Source organism: Tachyglossus aculeatus, chromosome 9 (assembly GCF_015852505.1).
Source record: "Tachyglossus aculeatus isolate mTacAcu1 chromosome 9, mTacAcu1.pri, whole genome shotgun sequence".
NCBI lineage: Eukaryota > Metazoa > Chordata > Mammalia > Monotremata > Tachyglossidae > Tachyglossus > Tachyglossus aculeatus.
The window spans coordinates 26774964-26798251 of NC_052074.1; positions in this window are offsets into that span (position 1 = coordinate 26774964).

Genomic DNA, 23288 nt, shown 5'->3' on the forward strand with positions numbered 1-23288 from the left:
AGAGGTCATGGGTTCAAATCCCGGCTCCGCCACTTGTCAGCTGTGTGACTTTGGGCAAGTCACTTCACTTCTCTGGGCCTCAGTTCCCTCATCTGGAAAATGGGGATTAAGATTGTGAGCCCCCCGTGGGACAACCTGATCACCTTAGAACAGTGCTCTTTGCACGTAGTAAGCGCTTAACAAGTACCGAAGTTATTATTATTATTGTGATCACCTTGTATCCTCCCCAGCGCTTAGAACAGTGCTTTGCACATAGCAAGCACTTAACAAATACCAAAATGATTATTATTGTTGTTATTATTACTGAGGGATGGGATCACGAGGAACCGCAGGTGGGTCACGGCCTGCGACTCAAACAAGGAACGGGGCCCAATCCGTCTTGAAAGCTCTCGTCTGCATCATCATCATCATCATCAATCGTATTTATTGAGCGCTTACTATGTGCACAGCACTGTACTAAGCGCTTGGGAAGTACAAACTGGCAACATATAGAGACAGCCCCTACCCAACAGTGGGCTCACGGTCTAAAAGGGGGAGACAGAGAACAAAACCAAACATACTAACAAAATAAAATAAATAGAATAGATATGTACAAGTAAAATAAATAAAAAATAAATAAATAGAGTAATAAATCCAGGTCCCAAGTGCTGAAATGTCAGGGGGAAAAGTATCTGAGGCATTTCCACGCGAAATGGCAGCCAAGAGCAGCGCTGCCGGGTGGTACCCTGGCTCCTGGCGGGAAGGAGCCCTCCCAACCAGGATATTACCTTTCCTACTGTGGAAAATCTTTCCTTTAGTCCGCCCTGGGACCCAGGCGAGAGGCCTCACCACCGGCCGGCCAGAGGGCGTGGAGACCTGAAGAGCCGCAGACATCGAGATACCATACCGCTGGCCCACCATGACCCTTCCCCGCTGCCCAGGATCGTAATCCCCGGCCTGGGTGGGCACGGCGTAGTGAGAAGAAGCGTGGTGTACTGGATAGAGCACGGGCGTAGGATTCAGAAGGTCCTGGGTTCTAATCCCAACTCTGTCGCTCGTCTGCTGTGTGACCTCGGGCAAGTTGCTTCACTTTTCTGGGCCTCCGTTCTGGAAAATGGGGACCGAGACTGCGAGCCCTACATAGGACGGGGACTTTGTCCAACCCGATTTGCTTGTATCCACCCCGGCACTTAGAACAGTGCCTGGCACATAGTAAGCCAGGCCATACTTCCTATTATTAACCATGCGGAAGCCTAGAACGCAGTAAGACTCCGTCACGAGGATGACGACGATTAGGGTAGCTGTTAAGCGCTTACTGTGCGCCAAGAACTGTTCTTGGCATAACTGTTCTAAGCACTTGGGGTGGATATAAGTTAATCAGGTTGGACTCAGTCCCTGTCCCCCAAGGGGCTCACACTCTTAATCCCCATTTTACAGATGAGGTAACTGAGGCCCAGAGAAATTAAATGACTCATCCAAGGTCACACAGCAGGCTTCTGGCGAAGTCGGGATTAGAACCCAGGTCCTTTTGACTCTGAGGTCCCTGTCCTATCCACTAAGCCACTGGCTTCTCAATGCTGCTTCTTTGACATCCCCTGCATTTCCTGTCTCCCCCATTATTGGAGAGGAAGATGGAGGGCAGGGGTGAAAGGGAGAAATAGTTATAACCTCACTCCCAATAAAGTCACATAAAGCCTCAGGGATCATTTGATTTTAATAATAATAATAATAATGGCATTTATTAAGCACTTACTATGTGCAAAGCACTGTTCTAAGCGCTGGGGAGGTTACAAGGTGATCAGGTTGTCCCACGGGGGGCTTACAGTCTTAATCCCCATTTTACAGATGAGGTAACTGAGGCACAGAGAAGCAAAGTGACTTGCCCAAATCCCGGAGCCGGGATTTGAACCCATGACCTCTGACTCCAAAGCCCGGGCTCTTTCCACTGAGCCACGCTGATTTTACAGAATAAAAGTTCCAATTCTTGTCCTTGCCTCTGACGTACTGAATCTTCTTCTGCCAAAGGAACCTAGAGCTCAGCATGGGCCTGGGAATCAGGATAACTGGGTTTTAATCGAAGCTCAACCCTCCTGCCTGTTGTGTGACCTTGGGAAAGTCTGTGCCTCAGTTTCCTCATCTGCAAAATGAGGTTAAGATATCTGTTCTCCCTCCACCTTAGACTGCTAGCCCCATGTGGGCAAGGACTGTGTCTGGTCATCATCATCATCATCAATCGTATTTATTGAGCGCTTACTGTGTGCAGAGCACTGTACTAAGCGCTTGGGAAGTACAAATTGGCAACATATAGAGACAGTCCCTACCCAACAGTGGGCTCCCAGTCTAAAAGGGGGAGACAGAGAACAAAACCAAGAATACTAACAAAATAAAATAAATAGAATAGATATGTACAAGTAAAATAGAGTAATAAATATGTACAAATATGTACAAATATGTGGCCTGCTTATCTTGTATCAACCCCAGTGATTGGCACATGGTAAGAGCTTAACAAATACCATAAGTATTAGTCCGAAGTCAGTCAGTCAGTCGTATTTATTGAGCGCTTACTGTATGCAGAGCACTGTAGAAAGCGCTTGGGAGAGTACAATATAGCAACAGACACATTCCCTGCCCATACCGAGCTTACAGTCTAGAGGGGGAGACTGACATTAATAGAAATACATCAATTACAGCTATGCTGTGGGGCTGGGAGGGAAGATGAATAAAGGGAACAAGTTGGGACGACGCAGAAGGGAGTGGGAGAAGAGGAAAGGGGGGCTTAGTCAGAGAAGGCCTCTCAAAGGCCGGGGCTTTTCTTCAAGTCTGTGCTTTGCACCACTTTTAGTGCATCAAAACTGATAGTGAGGATCCTCCCCTGCCCCTTGTACACAAAAACATATACTGTACTCTCCCAAGCATGTAGTACAGTGCTTTGCACCCAGTAAACGCTCAATAAATACGATTGAGTGAATGAATGAAACACAGTTTGGTTGCACTGGTTCCTCCTCTGGGGCGTAAAACAGATCAAGAGAGGACCAAGACCCCGAAGAAGCACTTTTTCTTTAAGCTGCTTTCACTCGTGTTCTTCTGAGAATAATAATAATAATGATAATAGAATTTGTTAAGGTCTTACTATGCGCTAAGTGCTAAGGTATAAATATCACGCAGGCACAATCCTAATCCCAGCTCTGCCATTTGTCAGCTGTGTGACTTTGGCCAAGTCACTTAGCTTCTCTGGGCCTCAGTTCCCTCATCTGTAAAATGGGGATTAGGATTGTGAGACCTATGTGGGACAACTTTGATTACCTTGTATCCCCCCAGCGCTTAGAACAGTGCTTGGCACATAGTAAGCACTTAACAAATACCAACATTATTATTATTATTATTGTCCTGCAAGGAATTCACAGACCAAGGGGAAGGGAGAACTGGTATTTCCACCCCCATTTTACAGCTGAGAAAACTGAGGCCCAGAGAAGGTAAGCGACTTGCCCAAAGTCCCGTAGCAGACAAGTGGCGGAGGCAGGATTGGAACCCGGGTCTCCTGCCTCACAGTTGCGATAGGCTATGCTGGTAGACTGATCCCTATAGCAAACCAGATTATTGTGGCATCTCCAGATGCATTGACCTTTGGATTGTTATCGGCTAGGAGAACCCTATCAATCCAATACATTAAAAAGGCCGGAGGAAAATTACGTTTCAACGTAGATAAAGTGGAAAAATAGGAGCCAATCCATAACCAGGAAGATCCGGAATCCAAAACCAGGTCCAGCGAGAAATCAATCTGTTTCATTTCTCCCTAGACCAGCAGAGTGTGCTCCTGTACTAACTAGCACTCAACAATTCAGGAACATAAATAAAGGGAACAAACTTAAACAAACCTCTTTGTTCTTCTCTGACAGCGTTTACTTTTCCGAAATTACAGTCGTCAAACTTGTCTTTTTTTAAATCCGCAGGGAGTGTCACGCCCTCCCGGATCGCCTCTTGGGGTGGGATCCAGAAATGAGATTTTCCCACTATTTGGTGAGGAATATGGAGTGTGTTTCAGGTTGCCCTAAAGTCATATGAGAGGCCAATGGATCCCCTGAGCCCCAGATTGGACCCCGAAAGTGACATTAATGCGGAGGGAGTGAAGATGGGAGGCAAGCAGATGGGTGACACTCTTGGAACTCACACCAAGCGATGAAAAGCAGCGTGGCCTAGAGGAAAGAGGAGGCAGAAGGACCAGGGTTCTAATCCCGCTTCCGCCAGTGGCCTGATGTGTGACCTTGGACGAGTCAGTTCCCTTCTCTGGGCCTCAGTTCCCTCGGCTGTAAAATGGGGGTTGAGACTGGGAGCCCCACGTGGGACAGGGACTGTGTCTAACCAGATTAGTTTGTAGCTACCCCAGCGCTTAGTACAGTACCTGGCACATAGTAAGCGCTTAACAAAGAGCATTTTTAAAAAAAGAGGTGGTGGTCTCCCCCTTCTAGACTGTGAGCCCACTGTTGGGTAGGGACTGTCTCTATATGTTGCCGATTTGTACTTCCCAAGCGCTTAGTACAATGCTCTGCACACAGTAAGCACTCAAAAAATACGACAATGAATGCATGGCAAAGCACATTACCTTGAGTAGTACCACTCCTGCAAGGGCAGGAATATGTCAGGGGTGTGTCGGTCTACTACTACCACTAATAATAAGGATATTTGTTAAGAGCTTTCTATGTGCCAAACACTGTTCTAAATCCTGGAGTGGATACAAGGTTATCAGGTTGGACACAGGCCCTGTCCCTCATGGGGTTCACAGTCTAGGTAGGAGAAAGTAGGATTTAATCCCCATTTTACAGATGAGGAAACTGAGGCACGGAGAAGTTCAGTGATTTGCCCAGGGTCACACAGCAGACAAGCAGCAGAACTGGGATTAGAAACCTGATCCTCCAACTCCCAGGCCCATGCTCTTTCCACTAGGACATGCTGCTTCTCATTACGTGGCTCAGTGGAAAGAGCCCGGGCTTAGGAGTCAGAGGTCATGGGTTCAAATCCCGGCTCTGCCGCTCGTCAGCTGTGTGACTTTGGGCATGTCACTTCACTTCTCTGGGCCTCAGTTCCCTCATCTGTAAAATTGGGATTAAGAGTGTGAGCCCCACATGGGACAACCTGATCACCTTGTAACCTCCCCAAAGCTTAGAACAGTGCTTTGCACATAGAAAGTGCTTAACAAATACCAAAATTATTATTATTATTAGAAACATCCCAGTTCTCCATAGAGGGAGAACCTCTGTCATCGGCCTTCCTGTAGGTGGTTGATATTTTGGGACAAGACATCTCAACTTCTCTGGTTAGTTGGTCACATCGTGGCTCAGTGGAAAGAGCACGGGCTTTGGAGTCAGAGATCATAGGTTCGAATCCCAGCTCTGCCACGTCTGCTGTGTGACCTTGGGTAAGTCACTTAACTTCTCTGAGCCTTAGTTACTTCATCTGTAAAGTGGGGACTAAGACTGTGAGCCCCACATGGGACAACCTCGTTACCTTGTTTCCCCTCCCCAGCACTTAGAACAGTGCTTTGCACATAGTAAGCGCTTAACAAAGGCCATTATTATTATTATTATTATTATGTCCAGGTTCTAGCTACCTTGGACTCTTCGCATCTTTGGCCCTGGATAATACGCAGATCTTTCCTCTACTCGACCGGTTGGTCAGGATTTCTAGGATTTAACACTCAGTTTTTCATAGTCTTTCCTTTAAAGACTAGTTTTACATGTTTCTTGAGATCACTGTCTGGGTCTATCCATGAACACACACACCCTATAGGGCGGGCACTCTGTGGATTCAGTTTTGAAGAAATTATTTTCCAGAATATTCTAGGGATTTCATTCCAGAATGAGAAGCAGCATGGCCTAGTGGAAAGAGCACACGCCTGGGAATCAGAGGAACTGGGTTCTAATTACAGCTGTGCTACTCTTCTGCTGTGTGACCTTGGGCAAGTAACTTCACTTGTCTGGACCTCAGTTACCTCACCAGTAAAATGAAGATTAAATGATCCTCCCTCCAATTTAGACTATGAGCTCCACCTGGGCAAGGTCCGACCTTATAAAATGTATCTGCCCCAGCGCTTTGAATGGTGGTTGACACATGGTAAGCATTTAACAAATACCGATAAAAACAAAACAAACCAACAAAAAAAACTACCCACTTCAGCATGGTTCATTTTCCCGGAGCATCGTTCAGCACATTTCTACACCCCTCCAAAAATTCCAATAGTTTCCTATTTCCCTCTGCATCAAAGACTCCTCAAAATAATTAATAGTAATTATGGCATTTCCTAAGTGCTTACTACGTACCAAGCACTGTACCAAGCGCTGAAGTGGGTACAAGATAATCAGGTTGGCAGGGAATGTGCCTTTATGTATCTGTGGCTTACAGGATACTGTGCTCGTCAAACATTAGCACTCACAGTGAATGCATATCGACAGGTGACACTGTATATTCATATTTAGTATTGGCACGAGAACGGATCTGGTTCTTCAGAACTTTCTTTTCGGAGGGCCCAGGTGAAGAGTTTGGAGGAAATTCCCTCAGTTGGGACAGATAGGGAGAAAGATGGGAGACTGACAGATCCAAAACTTGCTTTGGTTTGTTAAAAAAAACCTGTCCAATTGACTCCCGAAAAGCTTTGGGTCAAGGAATGGGGAATTCAGTACAAAGGTCAGACCTTCCTGTTCTGTCTACTAATTTGGAGCAGAAAGAACCTTTCCCCTCATGAGAGAACCCGACAACTTAAAGGCCATTGTGATGATGATGATGATGATCATGATATTTGTTAGGCGACTTAACACGAGCCAGGCACTGTACTAAGCACTGAGATGGATACAAGCAACTCGGGTTGGATACACACAGGACTCGCAGTCTTAATCCCCATTTTATAGATGAGGGAACTGAGGCACAGAGAAGTGAAACGTCTTGCCCAAGGCCATACCAGCTGAGGAGCGGCAGAGCCAGGATTAGAACCCATTACTGGTCCAACCTGAAAACGTCCCATTTTTCGGTGACAATGACCCTATTGCCCTAATTTCCTAATGAGAATTATGCAGTGAGTGGTTCAATGCTTTCAGCTGGGAGAAACAAGACTGACTCTCAGGAAATGTGCTCGAATTCCCAGCACAGATGGCAAGTCTACACCAGAGAGAGTTTCAAGTGAGTTTGCAGTCCTGGATAATAATAATAATTATAATGATAGCATTTATTAAGCGCTTACTACATGCAAAGCACTTGATGAGGTTGTCCCACGGGGGGCTCACAGTCTTCATCCCCATTTTACAGATGAGGGAACTGAGGCCCAGAGAAGTTAAGTGTCTTGCCCAAAGTCACACAGCTGACTGTTGGCAGAACTGGGTGCGGGCTGCCTTCACAGTACTTTCACAAAGAGCATTGCTTTGAGTCCGTGCTAGCGCCTTTCTCTCGGCTTATTACTTTCTCCTGGCCGGGAGGACGCTCATCCCTGCATTTCCTTTATTCCAACCATTTTGTGGTCTACGCTGGAAATGAACTGTCACCTTAGGATAAAGTGAATTAGAACCACTTCCCCGCCCCCTCAACCGAGTCCTCCCCCAACAGCCAAACTAGTTCAGCCCGATCCACTGACGTTTTGGCTATTTTCCACACTTGCTAGTGAAAAACCCAGAGGGATTATCGTAAGGGCTGGAAAAATCTGCATAAACGCCACTGAGTTTTTTTTGTCTTTTTTTTTTTAAGCCCTCCAATCATTCCCACCAGCCTTGGAGCCTGACCATTGGCACGACCTAAAGCCTTAAAAATGGCTTGTCACTATTAAGTGGATTTCTTTTCCAGCCTCAAGTAAATCACCGAGGCGGAGACGGTTACTTCAGAAACCTCACATGGTCCAAACTAGACTGTTTTCCTAAATGGGAAGTTGCTTTAATCAATCGTATTTATGGAGCGCTTACTGTGCACAAAGCACTGCACTAAGGGCTTAGGAGAGTATAATATAGCAACAGACATATTCCTGCCCACAATAAGCTCAAGTTGAAGTCATCCCCTCTACACTGTAAGTTCGTTGTGAGCAGGGAGTGTGTCTGTTATATTGTTATACTGCACTCTCCCAAGTGCTTGGTACAGTGCTCTGTATATAATAAGAGCTCAGTAAATACCACTTAGGTTAACTTCCTATCCTTTGTCTAGGACTTTACAACCCGCTTAAAAAAGTGTCCCCTGGCAATATTTATCAGTGTCACAGCTAGGATGGAAAAAGGGCATTCATTCATTCAACTGCATTTACTGAGGGCTTACTGTGTGCAAAGCACTGTACTAAGCTCTTAGGGCAGAGATGTCCCCACCTCCAGTCGTTTCCCCTTACTTCCTCCAGCTCCACAAAATTCTGTTTTTGACTTTCAAGGCCACAGCTGGGTGTGGCAAACCCAAAGACACACTGGGAAATCTTGGGAAACCTGGGAAAGCCTTTGGGAGGAGAGAGGATTTTAATGAGGCCACGTATTAAACACTTGGAAGATGTCAATAGAGTCACTGAGACAAGGACAGGAGTCTGTCTCCCTCTTGCTATTTTCCCACATAATAATGGTGGTGTTTGTTAAGCATGTACTATGTGATAAGCACGGTTCTAAGTGCTGACGGGGGATACAAGGTGATCAGGCTGTCCCACTTGGGGCTCACAGCATTTTACAGATGAGGTAACTGAGGCACAGAGAAGTTAAGTGGCTTGCCCAAGGTCACACAGCTAAGTGGCAGAGCTGGGATTCGAACCCATGACCTCGGACTGCCAAGCCCGCACTCTTTCCTCTGAGCCACACTGCTTCCCCCTCTGCAGAGGAACTCATTCATTCATTCAATTGTATTTATTAAGCACTTACTGTGCAGAGCACTATACTAAGCACTTCTCTCCCCACCTTCAAAGCCATATGAAGGTCTCATCTCCAAGAGGCCTGATTAAATCCCCTTTCCACTACTCCTTCTCCCTTCTATCTCGTCTATGTGCTTGTTTCTGTCCGTCTCTAGACTGTAAGCTCGTTCTGGGCAGGGAATATTTCTGTCTTTGTATCATATTCTCCTAAGTGCTTAGTAGAGTGGTTTGCATACAGTAAGCACTCAATGATTATGATTGAAAAGAGAAAGAAAACATCACAGCAACAGTAATGGCCGGTGGCGACAAGCTATGAGTTCCAAAGGCACTCGGGGTCAATCAGGAGGTTGTGCTGATTTTAGAATGCCCGTCGCCCAAGAAATATTGCTCTGGGATGCCCCGTGGGCTAGTGTGTTTTTTATGGTATTTAATCATCATCATCAATCGTATTTATTGAGCGCTTACTGTGTGCAGAGCACTGTACTAAGCGCTTGGGAAGTACAAATTGGCAACATATAGAGACAGTCCCTACCCAACAGTGGGCTCACAGTCTAAAATCAGCACTTACTGTGTGTAAACCACTATTCTAAGAGCTGGGGAAGATTTTTTTCAATAGTATTTGTTAAGCACTTACTATGCTTAGTGCTGGTGGCTAGAAGACGATCAGGTTGGACACAGTCCCTGACCCACATAGGGGCTCCTAATCTAAGTCAGAGGGAGGAGGATTTCATCCCCATTTTACAGATGAGGTAACCGAGGCCCAGAGAAGTGAAGTGACTTGCTCAAGGCCACACAACGGACAAGTGGCAGAGCCGGGATTCGAACCAGGTCCTCTAATTCCCACGTCTGTGCTCATTCCACTAGACCACTCTGCTTTTCATCTTTTGATAGTAAGTGCACAAGTTTCAGAAGGTTGTCTGTGGCCTGGAAGAACTAGGAAATACGGGAGCATCCTCTCCAAAATCCGTGGAAATGGCAATGCTGCTGTTTTCCTGGCCTTCACCAATCAGTTAATGCTATTTATTGAGCGCTTACTGCATGCCGAGTACTGTACTAAGCATTTGGGAGAGTAGATACAATAGAGTTGGTAGATACATTCCCTGCCCACAAGCAGCTGTAGAGTCTAGTCTACAGTCGAGAACTACAGTTACCACCACCTTCCCCTTCATTTGGACCCATTCAACCCAAATCAGTGGGGGTAGACTTCCTCTTCAATCCATCAATCAGTGGTATTTACTGAGCACTTACCAAGTGCAGAGCACTATACTGATCACTTGGGAGAGCACAAGTAATTAGACACTATAGCTGTCCTCAAGGGATTTCCAACCTAGGAAGAAGGTTACAATCTATTCTTCAGTCTTCCTCCACCCCCAACAAACCCCTTCCAAAGCTAGTTTCATCCCTTGTGCCCCAAATACAGTTTTCTAGTGGTCATGGCTGAAGAAAGAGGAGGAGGAGGAGAAAAGCAAACATCAGTGGCAGGAACTACCACCACATCCCAACTCTAGTTCTATGGTGGTTTAAGCTCATTTCATTTAGCTCTGTCCTCAGCGTGTCTAGATGTGTGGATTCTGTCTCCATCACTCCCCGATAAAGTATACCTGCCTGCTCCCGAAATAATTCCGGCCTCTTCACGCAACAGGGCAGGAGAACACGGAACAGGTTCCCGGGATCTATTTCCCTGGGTAACATTTTCCAGCAGCTTGCAACAATGTTGCATTTGATTTGATTTGAATTTTTTGCAGGCAATTGTTTGCTTCTAGTTATAATCCAATAAAGAGCAGCTGCAGAGATTTTTTTTTTTTCCAAGAGCACCACTTTAAACCGCCCCTGTTGAAAACGCTCTAATTTATTTCAGTCGCATGTGGGAAAATCAGCTTCGCCTCAAATACAAAGACGGCCTGTGCTGATGTAATTGCTCTGTGAATTTCTCGGTGCTCGGGGCCTTGGAGGAACCGCAGAACAGACCCGGGAAGCAGTTTGCTTCTGGGATGGCAAGAGCAATTCAGAAAACCTCTCCTCTCTCCGGCCCTGCTACGATAGAATCCTTACTACTACTGGCATTCCTGCTACAGAAGCAGAGTAACCGCTGAAATTTCCACTGGCTCCTGTGCTCCATCTCCCTTTTTCCAGGGGAAAAAAACACCACAGATCCCTAGACTACAATTTTGAGAGTGTCCAGGCCCTCCTCCCCAGTTTCGAATCCACTCGCCCTGTGATTTGCAAACACCTGAAGAATACAGAAGTCAGCCTTATCACCTCTATTCTGACTCATTTTTCCTTCCCATATCTCTCCTCAAACTACCTGAAGGGACGGAAAAGCCGGCTCTACCGCTTGCCTGCTATGTGTGACTTTGGGCAAGTTATTTACCTTCTCTGTGCCTCAGTTTCCTCATCTGTAAACCGGGGAAGAAATACTCGTTGCCCTCCTCTTTAGGCAGGGGGTGCCCATGGGGGACAGGGACTACGCCTGACCTGATTATTTTGGGTCTATCTCAGAGCTTAGTACAGTGCTTGGCACAGAGTAAGTCCTTAACGGATACCACTATTTTTAAAAGATGAGGAAGAACCGTGAGGACACAAGAAGAAGGTGTTGGAGGAGAAGGGGGTCTTAGAGAAAGGTGGCTGGAAAGGGCCGGTCTGGGCAGCTTGGGGAAGTGGCCCCTAAATTCCCAGGTTGAAGCAGGCCTCGAACCAACCCTGGACAGGTAGGAGGACCTAAATTGGTGGAAATACCCAAATCAGACAACTAATGCTAATAATAGTAGTATTATTATTATAATACTACTCCTAATAATAATTGTGGTATTTGTTAAGCACTTACTATGTGTCAGGCACTGTACTAAGCGCTGGGGTAGATACGATATAATCAGGTTGGACGTAGCCCTTGTCCCACGTAGGGCTTACAGTCTTAATCCCCATTATACAGATGAGGGAACTGAGGCACAGAGAAGAGAAGTGACTTGCCCAAGGTCACACAGCGGACAAGCGCAGAGCCGGGATTGGAACCCAGGCTCTTCCGACTCCCAGGACCGTGCTCTATCCACTAGGTCACGCTGCTCCCCACAATTTCTAATGTGTAGCAAATGTTAAGCCCCCACTATGTGCCAAACACTGTGCTAAAGCGCTGAGGTACAGATCAGATCAGGCACAGTCTCTGTCCCATATGGGGCTTCTGGTCTAAGTGGGAGGGAGGACACATAGAGGGAGGACACATATTTCATCCCCATTTTACAGATGAGGGAACTGAGGCAGGGTGAAATTAAATATTTAGCCAAAGACCACATATCAGGGAAATGGTGGAGCCGGGATGAGAACCCAGGTCTTGATTCCCAGCCGTTTACTCTTTCCACTAGGCCAGACTGTTTCAATACAGAAGTAGCATGGCTTAGTGGAAAGATCACGGGCTTGGGAGTCAGAGGTCATGGGTTCTAATCCCGGCTCTGCCACTTATCAGCTGTGTGACTTTAGGCAAGTCGCTTAACTTCTCTGGGCCTCAGTTACCTCATCTGTAAAATGGGGATTAAGACTGTGAGCCCCACATGACACAACCTGATTACCCTCAGAGCTTAGAACAGTGCTTGGCACACAGTAAGCACTTAACAAATACCATCATTATTATTATTTATATTACTTCCTTTAATGACCTTGGTCTTCACCCTGCCCCTCCTCTTTGCAATTCTATTTCATCTATCTGTCCACTTCCATTAGATTGTGAGCTCCTAGCGCTCTATCCCAAGTGCTTTGTACAGTAATTCACACTCAGAAGGAACTCAAGAAAAATCATAACTGACAATGATGATGACGATTAAAGGAGAGCCTCAGATGGGGATTCTGAATGGGTTTGGCAGGTTGGTGAGGTAAGGGAAATCAATTTTCTGCCTGGGCTTCATCTTCTTCCCACACTCCCTCCCTCTTCTCCTGAGTCTCTTGGGCAATGCTGCCTGTCTTCACTGCCCGGGGCACAGACACGGGGATTGGGGTGGGGGGCTCGGGGGGGCCTGGCTCTCCTCTCTGCTCCACCCTGACAAATCTGCATAGGGAAATCTTGGGGGATTAAAGTGCTTCTTCTTCACAATAGGACGCACAACATCGCTCAATACCAGAGGCATTAGAGCATTTCAGAAACTAAGCTATGCAACCTCACTGCACACATGCTACTGTAGAAATTAGACATTTGCTTTCAAAAAGCATTAAAAAAATCTTCAGTATACCACCACAGGGCAGTCTTGCAGACAGCCCTGCAGTTTCTGAGTACAGCTTTCTACCACACCCCAGACAGCGCTCTTTCAATCAACCATACTGAGCACTTACTTTGTGCAGAGCACTGTACTAAGCACTTGGGAGAGTACAACAGAGTTGGTAGACATGTTCCCTGCACATAATGATTCTTTATAAAGGATTTCCTGCTGAGTGACCTTCTGGGATACGGAAGGGTGACATCTCCCATTTATTAGGATTATCATTAGTTAGTTATTTTATACTCAGTAGATTATACACCACGTCCCAGATCTGCCTTCTCTCAGGTCTTAATTTTCTTTCCAACGCCATTCCAATGCCCCCCTCTTTTCTCACCCAAATGCCAATGCCAAGAAGTAGGACAAGGAGCCAGACATGGATTATAGTACACTTCCAGATGTCACAGAGAGCAAGGATAGAGCTCAATCAATCAATGGTATTTACTGAGCACTTAGTAGGTGCACAGCACTGTACTAAGTGATTAGGAGAGTACAGTACATCAGAAAAAGCAGCCCATAATGAACATACAGTCTAGACCAGAGGAAATCTCCAACGGAGAGGTAGTGTCTCATCGGCTTAACAAATAATCGCTGCCAGAGATGACTGCTATAGATACACTGGTAAAGGCAGAGGTGGGAGGAAGCAAAATGGGGTAAGTTTGAGCAAAAGGAAGAAGGGAGAGAGCAATGAGCTGTGTTGAAACAGCAGGAAACCAAGGTGAAGGAAAACGTAGAAATGCCACTCTTTTTGGCTGGGTGGAATAGCTGCTGAGAGAATCTTTGCAGAACAGGCCTCTCAACTCCATTCTATTGCGCTCTCCCAGGCACTTACTACAGTACTCTGTACATAGTAAGGGCTCAATAAATACCATCAATTGGTTGATAAATGACAGATGAGCCTCTGTTTACTCACAGAGACTCTGGGGCCAAGAGCCTGCTCAAAGGAATCAATTCTGATGCTCTTGGTTTGTGCAGGGCCACTTTCACACTCTTAATAATTGTAATAACAATAACAACTGTGGTATTTATGAATATGTAAGTACTTCACTCCAGTCCGTACTGAGGGATCACTCTTTTAAAAAAGAAAAAACATTCAGTCTATGTTTCCCCACTCTTCAAGAATCTCGAGTGGTTGCCCATCCGCCTTCACATCAGACAGAAACGCCTTACCATTGTAAAACACTCACTCACCTTGCCCCCTCCTATCTTACCTTGCTGATCTCCTACTACAACCCAGCATGTTCGCTTCACTCCTCTAACACCAACCTACTCACTGCATCTTGATCTCGGCTACCTCGCTGCCAATCCCTCGCCCAAGTCCTTCCTCTGTCCTGGGACTCCAACCCCCTTCACGCCTGACAGGTGATCGCTCTACTCTGCCTTCAAAGCCTTATTCAAATCACACATCTCCTCCAAGAGGACTTCCGCGATGAAGCTCTGATTTTTCCTACTCATTCCCCCTTCTGTGTTGCCCCTGCACTTGGATTTGTACCCTTTAATTCACCTCACACTCAGGCCCATAGCACTTTATATACAGAATCACACTTTAATTTCATGTCGGTCTCCCCCTCTAGACTACACTCTTTGTGGACAGAGAACGTGTCTACCAACTCGGTTGTATTGTACTCTCCCAAGTGCACACAGTCAGGGCTCAATAACTATGACTGACTGACAGACATTAAAACCAATTGCAGATAGGGCAAACTGCAGAGTAGGAGGATATATACATAAGAGCTGAAGGGCGGGGTAGCAAAGTGCTTAAAGGGTACATACCCAAGAGCCTAGGTGACACAGAAGGGTGAATAGATTGGGGAAATGAGTGTTTGGTCAGGGTAGGCCTCTTGAAAGACATGATTTTAGAAGGGCTTTGAATGTGGGGAGAGTGGTGGTCTGTCAGATATGAAGACGGAGAGAGTTGGAGATCATGGGGAGGACGTGGGCAAGGCGTCAGCGGTGAGAAAGACAAGACTGAGGTAGAGTGAGCAGGTTGGGTTGTAGCATATCACCGAGTTAAGCTAGGAGGGGAAAGAGTAGATTGAGTGCCTTAGCATGCATGGTAAGGACTATTCTAGAAGGGCATTCAGAAGATGGGTAAATGCGTCTGAACCACTTTGAAGATTTGGCAAATTATTGTGGTGGAACAGTTTGAAGATCAACTCTGCACTGAGGAAGTGCTACACACAATCAGAGATTTTCCAGCATGAGTCAGAACTGAATGGTCTCACAGAATTCTGCTACTAAAGCATTTAACTAGCTGCACTAACAAAAATGAAAACTAAATCTGCTGAAGTTGGAGAACCACGAGCAAGAAGAGCAATAAAAGTCAATCAATGGTATTTATTGAGTGCTTACTGTATGCAGAGCACTGTGCTACACACTTTTTAAATGGTATTTGTTAAGCGCTTGCTATGTGCCACAAACTGTACTAAGCATTGGGGTGGATACAAGATAATCCAGTCTGGACACGGCCCATGTCCCAAAACGGGGGCGGGGGGGGTGTCACAGTGCTAATCCCCCTTTTACAGTTAAATAATAATAATAATAATGATGATGGAATTTATTTAGCGCTATGTGCAAAGCACTGTTCTAAGCGCTGGGGAGGTTACAAGGTGATCAGGTTGTCCCACGTGGGGCTCACAGTCTTAATCCCCATTTTACAGATGAGGCACCTGAGGCCCAGAGAAGTTAAGTGACTCGCCCAAAGTCACACAGCTGACGAGTGGCGGAGCCAGGATTTGAACCCATGACCTCTGACTCTAAAACCCGGGCTCTTTCCACTGAGCCACGCTGCTTCTCAGAATGACTTGCCCAAGGTCACACAGCAGACAAGTAGAGGAGCCGGAACTGGAACACAGGTCCTTCTGACTCCCAGCCCGTGCTCTGTCCACTAGGCCACACCACTCCTCTTGACGGGCCCTATATATTGAGGAAAACTCATGTCATGTTGCACCGGGCCTGCTGCTGTCCCTTCTGATGGAACACCTCCAGACAGATGCGTGTTGGTGGAAGAACCCTTCCTTATTTTGGCTTTGAACAGTGAATCCTTGAAACCCCCACCCTTGAAACACTGACAGCAGAGAAAAATCACCCCTTAACAAAGCAGTGTGGTCTAGAGTCAGAAGGATCTGGGTTCTTATCCAGGCTCTTCCACTTAATAATGATGGTATTTGTTAAGTGCTTACTATGTGCAAAGCACTGTTCTAAGCGCTGGGGGGGATACAAGGTGATCAGGTTGTCCCACGTGGGGCTCACAATCTTCATCCCCATTTTACAAATGAGGGGACTGAGGCACAGAGAAGTTAAGTGACTTGCCCAAAGTCACACAGCTGACAATTGGCGGAGCCAGGATTTGAACCCATGACCTCTGACTCCAGAGCCCAGGCTCTTTCCACTTAGCCACGCTGCTTCTTAATTTAATGTCATTTATTAAGCGCTTACTATGTGCAAAGCACTGTTCTAAGCGCTGGGGAAGTTACAACGTGATGAGGTTGTCCCATGGGGGGCTCACAGTCTTAATCTCCTTGATTCCACTTGTCTGCTGTGTGTCCCTAGGCAAGTCATTTTCTGCGCCTCAGTTACCTCATCCATAAAATGGGGCTTAAGATTGTGAGCCCCACGTGGGACAGGGACCGTGTCCAACTCGATTTGCTTGTGTCCACCCCAGGGCTTAGAACAGTGCCTGGCACATAGTAAGCGCTTAACAAATACCACAATTATTATTATTATTTGCAGAGCCTGGTAGTTTTTCCTTCTTTATTTTGATTCTCTCTCTGGAGATCACAATTTTTCTGACACCCCTGCTTACAAGGATCTGCTCCTTAACCACCCCATTCCAAATGACAGCATGGTCAATCTCCCTCCCACCCTTGATTGTCAGCTTGTTGTGGGCAGGGAATGTGTCTACCAACTCTGTTGTCTCCCAAGCAATTAGAAAAGTACAACTGTGAGCCCAAGTGGGACAAGGACTGTGTATCTACCCCAGCACTTAGAACAGTGACTGGCACATAGTAAGTGCTTAACAAATACCACAAAAAAATAAAGAATGAAGCCCCCATGCTCTAGGAGAACTGACCGAGACCGTTGACCGTTCATTTCCTAGTCACGCCGAATCTACACAGATGTCATTACCCTGAAGTCCAAAGGAAGATTACACAGATGTCATTACCTTGTCAGCAATGCCACATTGAAGCCCAAAGGAAGATTTTCAAAATGCCTAGAATGCCCTCCAGCAGTTTACCACCTCGGTCTCATCTCTAAAACATGCCTGAAATTCCTCCATTGCTTTGTCTGTCCCCAGAGTGCTGCATTCAGGACTGGATCCTACATTTTATGAACGATAAGAACTGGAAAAGCTGCAGAGAGGGAGAGGAGAAGCAACGTGGCCTACTGGAAAGAGCCTGGGCGTTAGAGGACATGGGTTCTAATCCCGGCTCTGCCACTTGTCTGCTGTGTAACCTTAGACAAGCCACTCCACTTCTCTGTGCCTCTGTTACCTCATCTATAAAATGGGGATTAAGACTGTGAGCCCCATGTGGGACACGGACTGTGTCCCACTTGATTAACTTGGTATCTACCCCGGCACTTAGAACAGTGCTTGACACATAGTAAGCGCTTAACACATACCAATCAATCAATCAATCGTACTTATTGAGCGCTTACCGTGTGCAGAGCACTGTACTAAGCGCTTGGGAAGTACAAGTTGGCAACATATAGGAACATTCCCTACCCAACTGTGGGCTCACAGTCTAGAAGGCCACAGTTATTATTATTAACCAAGATTAGGAGCACGGAGCAGTTTGCTATAAGATTGCAGCGAAAAGCTGAGGACTCTTCAGATTGTAAAGATGGTAGTGGAGAGGAGACACTTTGCTTTCACTCATAGACTTCCTGCATCCCTCAAGCTAGAGAATGTGGACAATCAGTTCACAGTCCGTGCAGGCAATTATTTCTTTCGGAAAAGGCAGAAAAGGCATTTACTAAGAGCTAAAGACCCATTTGGGAATTAAGAAAACAAAAGATAAATGATGATGATGATGATAATAATGACAAATAACAATTGTGGTATTTGATAAGTACTTACTCTGTGCCATACACTGGACTAAGCACTGGGGTAGATGCCACATGGCCTAGCAGAAAGAGCACGGGCCTGGGAATCAGACGATGAGGGTTATAATCCCACCTAGTCCACTAGCCTGCTGTGTGACCTTGGGCAAGTCCTTTAACTCCTCTGTGCCTTTGTTTTCTCATCTGTAAAATGGGAATTCAATACCTGCTCTCTGATTTTCTTAGACTGTGACTCAATCAATCAATCAATCGTATTTATTGAGCGCTTACTGTGTGCAGAGCACTGTACTAAGCGCTTGGGAAGTACAAGCTGGCAACATATGGAGACGGTCCCTACCCAACAGTGGGCTCACAGTCCAGTCTTGCTCCACATGGAGCAAGGATTGTGTCTGACCTAATTAACTTGTACCTACCCCGGGGCTTAGAACAGTACTTGACCTATATAAAGTGCTTAAAAAATACAACAATAATAATAATAATAATAATAATAATAATAATAATAATAATCAGGCTGGACAGTCCCTGTGCCACATAGGGCTCACGGTCTAAGTAGACTTAGTAGAGTGCACGGCGCATAGTAAGCACTTTACAAATACCACAGAAAAATACTATAAATAGAAAGGCTTTGGTATTTCAACAGATATGACACTCCACAAACATCACTAAATCAGAGGAACAGGTCTCACACAGCATAAGTCCAGAATATGGCCCAATTTAGTACTGGTGTTGTAAAGAGGATTCTGCATTGTCTTGCCCATTCAAGGGTATTTGTTTCATGTGGACGGTTGGCTTTTGTCTGCTTAACATTTTCATTGTCTGTGTGAATCGATGTGGTCGACTGTCAGCTCACAGTGGGCAGGGCATACCGTCTTGTCCGTTCAAGGTACTTGTGTCATGTGGACGGTCGGCTTTGTGTCTGCTTAACATTTTTACTGATGGTGTGACTCAATGGGGGTAGATTGTAAGCTCACAGTGGGCAGAGCATCACATCCTTTGGACTTGCTTTGTATCGTGCCAAAGTGACTTAAACACTTAATAAAATCCTTTCGATGAGGCCGAAGGTGAAATGCAAGTTCTTATTTTCCTCTGAACGACGGCCACGTGGAAAAAAAAAAGATATTTTAGGGTGGAAGAGCCAGAACCTAGGGAGGAGACAAGAGAAAGTGAGGGGAAATGGAACTGCAGGAGGTAGTTAGGAGGGAGATGAAGGCCAACAAGAGGGTGAGGAGAAGGGAAGAAAGAAGTGATGAAGGGAATGACAAAAGACCTATCTGGGCCATGTGCTCTAATCTGGTCATTGAAGAAGTCAGCAAGATCTCAGAGTGGCAAAGAGGAAAGGAGTTAAGCCAAAAGGTTAGACTCCCGTTCCCAAGCGGAGTCCCTGGGGATGATATCTGCCCGGGTTATTGGCTGCTTGACTGCCACTGGCTTTGAAGGGACGTGGGGTGGGAGGAGGGAGGGCTAATCATGTGGTTCCCATTGGTTTTGATGGGAGCCACGTGGGGCATGAGCCATGTGGTTCCCATTGGCTTTGAGGGGTTCCTCTCATGGTGGTTCCCCACTGACGGAAGCTGCCGGGAACAGCTTCCATGTGGTCCCCATTGACTCTGGTGATGGGATCCATGTGGGGCGCTCCTCCTGCGGTTCCCGGGGTCTCTCCGAAGGAGACACGTGGGGCCTCATTTCCTCCACTGGGTTGGAGGAGAAGCGTGCGCACGTATGTGTGTGTCGATGTGGTTCCCATGGCCTTTGATGAGGGCACCGTGGGGGCAGACTTAACGTTCCTCTCAGTGACGGCAGGGATTCAGCAGTGTGGCACAATAGATAGAACACGGGCTTGGGAGTCAGGAGGTCATGGGTTCTAATCCCGGCTCCGCTGCTTATCTGCTATGTGACCTTGGGCAAGTCACTTCACTTCTCTGGGCCTCATCTGAAAAATGGGGATTGAGACTTTGAGCGCCACAGGGACTGGGTCCAACCTGATGTGCTTGTACCTACTCCAGAGTTTAGTACAGTGCCCGGTACGTAGTAAGTGCTTAAAAAATACTACAATTATTATTATAATTATTATCAGTCAATCATCATCATCATCATCATCATCAATCGTATTTATTGAGCGCTTACTGTGTGCAGAGCACTGTACTAAGCGCTTGGGAAGTACAAATTGGCAACATATAGAGACAGTCCCTATCCAACAGTGGGCTGAGCGCTTACTGTGTGCAGAGCACTGTACTAAGGCTTAAGAGAGTACAATATAACAATAAGGAGACACATTCCCTGCCCATGATGAGGAGGGCTGATTTGAGGGAAAGACTTGGATGACATTTGGGGATATTCATCAACTTGAATGGGGTTGACTGAAAGACATCCTCAGTGTTTCCTTTCCCTCTCTGCCCATGAAAAAACTGAAGCTGCTGCTCTCTTTTCACATCCCACCAGTGGTTCTGAAGAGAATGAAGCCATTTTCTCTCAACTTTAGTCTAAAGTGCTGAAGGAAGTTGCTACATAATAATAATAATTAATAATCACTGTGGTATTTGTTTGGCACTTACTATGTGCCAGGCACCGTACTAAGAGCTGGGGTTGACACAAGCAGATTGGGTTGGACACTGTCCCTTTCCCACATGGGGCTCACTGTCTCAACCATAAATATGATTGAATAGAATGAATAAATCCTCATTTTACAGAGAGGGAACTGAAGCCCAGAGATGTGAAGGGACTTGCCCAAGGTCACACAGCAGACAAGTGGTAAAGCCAAGATTAGAACCCACGACCTTCTGAATCCCAGGCCCTTGCTCTGTGCACTACACCTCACCAGCCCAGAAGAATGATGATGATGATAATGATAATAATAGTAATAATAATAGTATTTGTTAAGCACTATACTGAGTACTGGGGTAGACACAAGATAATTAGGTCCCACATAGCATTCACAGTCTAAATAGGAAGGATGACAAGCACTGAATCCTCATTTTGCAGGTGAGGGAACTGAGGCACAGAGATGTTAAGTCACTTGCCCAAGGTCACACTGAAAACAAGTGGTGGAGCTAGAACCCAGATCCTCTGAATCCCAGGCCAGTGATCTTTCCACAAGGCTACGCTGCTTCCAGATAAGCAAGTTCTTGCCGTGGATACTGGAGCAGACACCAGGTAGCCTATTGTCTCAGATGGAGGGATGACTTAAAAATTCCTCCCATAACCTGGAATACTTATTAAAATCAAGGTGAAAAAATGAATATTGCATCCTGGATCTGTGGACCACATTGCACACTGGATGCCAGAGAACCTTTCTGACATTATCTTGTTAAACCTTAAACGATACCTGTGAATTATCTCGCTTTGCCAATATAACTCCTCTCCTCTCCCCTTCCCACACATCTCACAGATAAAGACCAGACCTCACAAACCCCACAACCTGGCATTTGCTTATTGGGATCTCTCTCCAATCCCCTCAGAGGCCACTGCCACTGAATACCAACTTCCTGACATTTTTTCAATCTACTCGGCTTTAGTGCTGGGCAAATTGCCCTTGTTTTCCTCGGAAGATTCTGATTTGGCTAATTCCTCATGGAAAAGAGGGAGAATTGAAGCAAGATTATTGGTGGCTCATGACTCTTCTGGTGACTGGCTTTCAAAAGCTGGAAATCCGTTGGGAAGGCAGAATCGAGAACCAGAGAGAGAGAGAGGAAGAATGAGGCAGGATGAAGGGTGGAGAGGCAGAGTGAAGCAGAAGAAGGAAGAAGAAGACAGAGAAGCAGAGCTAGGAAGTCAGGCGGAGAAAGGAAGAGCAAGGCAGCACAGCACAGAATCATCCAGCACAGAATGATAGATTCAAGAGCAGAAATTTCATGTGGCTGAGTGGACGGAGCACAGGCCCAGGAGTCAGAAGGCCTGGGTTCTAATCTTGGCTCCACCACTTGTCTGCTGTGTGACCTTGGGCAAGACACTTAATTTGTCTGTGCCTCAGTTACCTCATCAATTAGATGGGAATTAAGATTGTGAGCCCCAAGTGGGACATGGACTGTATTCAAGCTGATTAGCATCTATCTCAGGGCTTAGAACAGTACCTGGCACACAGTAAGCGCTAAACAGATACCATTATAAAAGAAAATCACTCCATTCCTAGTGATTGGACCAAACAGCCTCCAGCTTTAATCAAAGCCGTTCCGTAGGCTGATGAATCTGGAGTGTTCTATTATATCATCCCTCTCATTTATTTTTGAAAGGAATCTTTCTTGTGAATCAGGTTTCTTTCTTCTCTGCTTCCCCCGCTTTTTTTCTCTCCTTCTTCCCCCTAAGGTCCTCTGACCATACCGTGAGTCTAGCTAACAAATCCACCCCTGCAAAGGAATTATAGATATTCCCTCTACCGAGACGATTCATCACGGCGAAGGGAGCATGTAACCTTAGCAGCTACACATGGAGTTCTAGCTGCCGTCTGATTGAACATTAGTAGTACTGCATGTTATAATCTCTAATGAGAAAATTATTCCAAATTGCCCCTAGGGATTATTATGATTAAACTATTTGCCTTAACTTCCTCTGCTAAATTAAACCCACCTCCCTCCCGACCTTCCCCTCCACCCCCAAGCCCCCGTCCCCTCTACAACAACAAGAAGTCGAAAAACAACGCACACAAAGTCACAATGGTTTGATTGGGTTTCTGCATTCTGAGATTTTTACGCTGCTAAACCTGTTGATTGGACAAGTATTCCTGCTGCAATTTGAAGCCAAACCGGCAAGGAGGATCGAGTCAGGAGGGGGACGGGGGAGCAGGGGAAGAGAAGAAGAAAGAAGGAAAATGGTTTCCTTAGCAGTAGCAGTAACAGCAGCAGCAATTTAGAAATGCTGGGTCAGCCAACCAATTTAGATTCCTGCTTGGCTTTAATTTTGCACATTCCACAGGGGGTCATTAAAAATCCTCATTGCATTGATGCCTTTCTCCAAGGCGTCAGATGTCTGTCTCTTAAAAAAAAGAGCAGATTGATCAGGCTGAAAAATTTGAGCCCAGTTTAAATCCTCCCCTCTATTTTTCGCTCTCAAAACTTCAGTTTGTTTGAACCTCACACGAGTAGGTTGGTCCAACTCACTGAAATAAAGCTTTGACTTGCCACTGCAAGTTTTTAAGAATTTCTCAAAGAGGGGCCCAGACTAGCCAT